Raw genomic sequence first — 6,250 nt, 5'->3', positions numbered from 1 at the left:
CAGTTGGTTTGAAGCATCGTAAATACCAAAAAAAATTCAATTATTTTCGCTACACGAGTGATATTTTACATTATACATCATTAATTGACCGTAGAAGAGGTTATTGTATTGCACTATAACAGTTGCCTTTTCTCTGTATTCCTCCCATTAGCCTACAATTTTCTTTACATCATCTCTTATCACAAACTTTTATTTATCAGTCATCTAGCGATAAAATTACTTTCTGTTTAATTCAAATTGATTTTTCAGCTCTTGAAATTCAGGAAGTGTTAAATATTGTCAATCAGCTTTTTTATTATTATTTTATAATTGTTGCAATTCAAAACCTCTTCAACGTCTTTTTTTATGTATGATTTTGTTGTGCCGTATCATAAATTTTCTAGCTTTCTTAATATTCCCTCGGAGCATATATCATTAAATAATAATTATCTAGCAGAAACGAGTTTATTTATAGCGAACTTTTATTTTTTTCACAAATTTTTCTTCGTAGTTACTTTTTCTTGCTAGTAATGTTTTTTTGATGATTTCCTTATAGCTCAGATAAAAAGGGCGTAGAATAAATTGCGGTTTTGTCATATGTTTGGGATGGTTAAAACGAGTATTCTTTTTTACCCAGTGAAACGGTATTTTGAAATTCCTTACGTTGCCTTATAAATTAATTATAATTAAAAACAAAGTTACTTTCTTAATTCTCTTTGCTAAAAATTATAATGGATGTTTTATTCAATTATTTTTTACTGTATCGTTTTAATTTTTCTAACAGGAAGATTTCCAGCACTTTAAATCTAAACTTTGTATTTTTTTCTTTATTTACAGTAAAGGTAAGCTTTGTGCGAAGTTGTCTTTTAAAAAGTTATTAGTTCAGCCCAGCGTAAGACAAATAAGATTGAAGCGTAAAAGGTCAGTATTATGATATTCTTACTTGCTAAAATTATTTTTAGAAAGGTATTTACTGTTTCCAAAATTAATTAGTGGAGGTGCTAGCTGACTTTCAACATTATATACTTTAGATACCATTCTCATATCTGTTTAAAACAGAATCAAATAGTTTTTTTAAGCATTTTTGACCTTTGACTTTGGTATTTTTGAAATTCGATTGCGAAATGTTATTGTTGTGTCTATATTCGGCTTGACTTATATATTTTACAAACAGATTTTGTAATACAATCCTTGGAGCAACTTCATCAATACCTTTTAGAATATCTTCCACTACTAAATTCCTATCAATACCCCTCTTCGTTCAAGACTTATCAGTTCTAGGATCTTTCTCAATACTAGAATCTGAATTAATGCTGCGACTTTGTTGGACATCTCAAGCAATTTAAATATTTGTATACATTCTGTAACCGCCCACAACATTTTATTACATTTTTAATTGTTTTCGCTTCACATTATGGATCAATGAAAATACATTTCCAAGATGTTCATATATATCTAATTTATCATTTTCTACTGAGTTTTTGTCATCGATGCCAGTAACACCCATTACTATAAATTTTTTACAATTTTTTTTTCTCAAAATTAATATTCCAAGAAGATTATATCAATATATTAAAATTTTAATGGATTTTGGCTTACAATTAATTTATGATCAAACTTAGTGTAATTTTTTTTTATTGTCGATTGTGGTTTTGTGTTTAAAAAAATTTTAAACCAATTTATGATCTTTTTTAATCAAAGAATTTAACTTCAATCATTTAAAATTTATTTTACTCTCCAATATAATTTCAACTTTTACTGGTATAATTTAAACATAGAAATATGCACCTCCGTTAGAAAGATCAGGTTAGCACTCGCATACATTTTCAAGTTGTATTTATTTTATGTTTTTAAATTTAAAAACATGTATCAATCAATCAACAAAGTTATTAAAAAATCACTTCAATTTGAAAACATGAATATCAATTTTGATTGATTTATATATCTGATTTTTATATGGGTATATTTGATTTGATGCTGTTTATAGTTGTTCAGACAAGATATTGGATTGCTCTATATAATAGATTTGGGAATAACTTCTTTCCACCTCTTCATTTTTGGAATCTTATTCTCTTAAGATTTATTAGTAAAAGTGTATTTCACAATTCTATTGTCTATGTGGAAGCTTCCGCTTTCCTTGGCATTTTAATTGATCAAAAGATCATTTACACGAAAATTTTTTTATTAAATAAGTTAGTTATACCCATATGATGAACTGGATTATATTGTTACTAGAACGCTGCACTACAGCATCGATTGAGTCTTCTGATATTATACATGGATATTTACGGTTACCACTAGCCGAAGCTTCTGTGAAGAATAACAATGGGGGAAAAAAACATTTAACTTCTGTTCCTGCAGATACAGATGCGATGAAGATCATTGAAAACATAAGCTCTGGCGTAAATACAGGTCTCCATTCGGATGATAATAAAAATAAAGCAAAGGTGGGTTCCATATTTTGTAAAAAACAGGATAACTTCGTCGCTGAAAATTCATTTAAAAATCCTAAAACTATCGTAAAAATTGAAATACCTCCTAAGAAAAGTAAATTTGAAAAAAGATTAGAGAAATTTATGAATCAGAACAGAGATTTTATTTTTAAAATAGCTAACGTGCTTAAAGAAAATGATTCTGAAATTGTAAATGAATTCTCAAGGCAGTATATATCGTACACATATGATAAGAAGCAATTGAGTGATCCTTTTGGTTTTAAAATACCATTAAAGATAATAGACAACTTTATTGAATTTAAGAAGTGGCATGTAGTCGAATCAAAAAAAATGAAAACAAAAAATAAGATATATTTAAACAAGTATCAAGCTGAATATCCTTCGCTAAAAACGATTGAGGAAAGCGAGTTTTATTCGCCTACTACAAATGTATTCAAGAAAAGTTTTTACCTATATTTGCTTCTTAGGCCGATAGCGAAAATTCTAGAATTAATGTATTCTAATTTCAGCACTCTAAAAAATACGGTAAATAATACTTCTTGTTTTAAAGGATGGTCTTTAAAGTCGACGGATATTGGACATTCTATAAAATGTAAGAATGTTTATATATTGGACAAACATGATTATAAAGATGAGTACAATATCTATTGCATCGAAACGAAGAAAATAAATAAAGTCATCGTTATCCATAAAAAGGCAGCAATTGGTACAAATATTTTATGGGGTAACAGAGTTTTCATTGGTGAAAATACAAAAATCGAATCAAATGTTGAGATAGGTGATGGATCAATTTTTTTAAACGACTGCACTATTTCAGATTATTCCACAATCGGTAAATATTGTCTTTTTATGGAAAATTGTAATGTATCTAGACATGTGAGGATCGGAAATCAAAATATCTTTTTAAAAAACACCAAAATTGGCAGTATAGAAATGCATGATAATCTAGATGTAATAATAAAGAAAGAAATTGGCAACTTAAAAAGCAAAAAACTCTGCTGTAAAAAATTTCTCACAAGGGTTGAAGACTTTTTCCTTAAATATAAATGTGTTCTGTCAATTGGGAATCAAAACTTTTTTACGGCTTCTTCGAATATTGGAGATTTTTCTATTTTTCTTGATAACATAGTAATCGCTTGTGCCCTAAAGATTCCTAGATTTGGTTTTTTCTCTAAGATGGAAAATATCGATAACCATTCCTTCCTATTGCATTCGGACAAGGAAGGTTTGGTCAATATAGTATCTAAAAATCAATCGTTGACTGGTGATAATATTTGCTGTTATGTCAACGACGCAATAAGTAGTCAAATTTATATTTTTGAAAATGTTTGCCCAGTTAAAAACAACAATTGCTCTATATTACTGCAAAATGACATCGGAAAAAAATGCAAAAAACATATGAAAAATTTCTCTGAAAGTCTTTAACAAAGGTAGAAAATAGTAGCAAATATACTTTTAATATTTTTAATCAAAATAAATCGATATACAATAGTTTTGTTTTTGCATATTTTCATGATTTTTTTGTTATTTATAAAGTTGAAGAATTATTATTTTTATATCTACATTCATTTGGCAGTCTATAAAAAAAATATGAAAACCAGGGATCAGCCATAGACATTGCAGTTATACTTTTTTTCTTGTTATCTTTGAATTTTTTTTTTAAAAATCGGAAATAAAAACAGCGTTAATTTAATATTATTCATTAGAATGCACTTGTAAATAAAAATTATTTTTAGGGCTTATAGCAAAAATCTTCAGTTTCTGATGTTTGACGAAGGCTTTAAAAATATGATTAAGCGTATTCGCGGTGAAAAATAATGCTGCGTTCCCTAAATAGCTACAGTAGCATGTAGTTGTGCTAGAATTTATGGTTAATGAGGTATTTAAGAATTTAATTGTCAATTTTAAATAAAAATATAGCGAGTTCGTTTGTCAATTGAAATCAGCAAATCAATTTATTGCTCTATATGGAATATAAAAGAACTATTTTTCAATAGAATAATTGATATGCTCGACCGACAAGATAGTTCATAACTTAACAGAAATATTTTTCATTTACTACCGGTCAACCTAAAAAGGTTGTTCTCTGAAAATATATTATTTATTAATAAACTATAGCTTTTCGTTGAATTAAAGGTATTATGTAATCGAATTTACTTTATTTATTTATGTTTTACTTCTATTACTTTTTACGAAGTTCGCTTTATATACATAGGAACTATTGCTTAACTGCTGCATCTCTTTGTGGGACTCCTCCAGCATTTCTTGTCACCCGTAATCACCGTGGATTGGGTCCTTTCTCATAGGCGGCAGTCATTATGTGGAGGGAATGGGATTCTGTATACTGTTCATCGCTACAAGTTACAAGCTACAACCACACTCTAAGTAATTATGTATATAGATAAATAAATTAAATTCAAATGGAAAAAATAAGAATATAATAATCATGTGATTTATATTTATATATTCTTATAAGGATTATCACACGTTTATGATCAAATTTATTTTTTTATTCATGTAAAAAAGATAAAATAAATAGTGAAATAAAATAAGTACAAGATGATTCCACATTCACTACTCAAATTAGCTTTAGAAGTAAATTTATAAATAGATAATCAAATTCATATGTTGCTTCGACACTTTAATACTTATTTTAGATTGTATATGGTATGTGAAGAAACGAAAGTAAATGAAAACTGCATGGAAAATATATTATTGCAGTCTGGAATTCTAGTGGGTTGCAAAACATAAAAGCTTTTTTGTTTGTATGCATCTATCTGAAAGGTTCGAATATAAGGAACGGTAACAAATCGATATTTTATTTTCATATACAGATTTTTAATGCTTCTCATAATTCATTTTATTCTTCTTTGTATTTTTTAAACATAGAATATTTAATTGCTTATAAATTTTTTGTTCTACGTTTACAAACGACAAAAGAGAAAATAAATTTATCACTTTACAAGACATGAAATACGTATCTAATATATTTTCCTTGTATACGAAAATCCTGTTACTCCTTTATTATCGAAAAAACAAGATTTCTGATTAGCGTTCACCCTAATTTTTTTTTCTTGATCCCGATTAGCTTTAGAGCCTTGTGTAATACAATAATTAAATGTGAAAAATTATGATTTGTTTATGCAATTCGATTTTTAAACAGCAAAGCAAACTTTGTATTTGCACTATAGTGGAAAACTTAGAGAATAAAAACATGCTATGCTAAACTTTTAGAATTTAGATTATTGACATCTTTTTATATTAAATGAATTTTAAATCAACGATTTTAAGTTCTATATCTTCCTGTAAAAGATTCTTATGGAAAAAATATTAAAGCTTTAATGGTCAATGATACATTTCCTTTGTATTAAAATAGCTATCTTTTTTTAAATGATATATATAATTATTTTCTTCAATTCATATACTTGTAAATATTCATTTTTGCCAACTTATAAGTTTTTCAGAGTCAGCGAATTATACAATTATTGTGCAGTCATTTGACAAAATGTGGGAAAGAAATATGCTTCAAAATAAATCCATCGGAATTAAATCATCCACAAAACAAGATATTATTGAAATAGTAAATATTATCGTGGTTTTTTCAATCTTAATATCAACCATATTATAAAAAAGTACATTTATACGGTAGTGAAGGGGTAAAAATACTAAATTTACACAAAATTCATGCAAATTAAGTACGACGGGCGTCTAAGATTAAAACCATAAAATTCGGTTTTCTATATAAGATTGCAATGATTTTCTAAAAAATATAAAACCATTGTTTTTTACCTTAAAAAGAGTATAAAAGTAATATAAAT

The sequence above is a fragment of the Rhyacophila brunnea genome, unplaced genomic scaffold (genome assembly GCF_057557595.1).
Source record: "Rhyacophila brunnea isolate RB1 unplaced genomic scaffold, BYU_Rbru_1.0 scaffold_96, whole genome shotgun sequence".
NCBI lineage: Eukaryota > Metazoa > Arthropoda > Insecta > Trichoptera > Rhyacophilidae > Rhyacophila > Rhyacophila brunnea.
Note: the sequence above shows the minus strand (reverse complement) of the source record.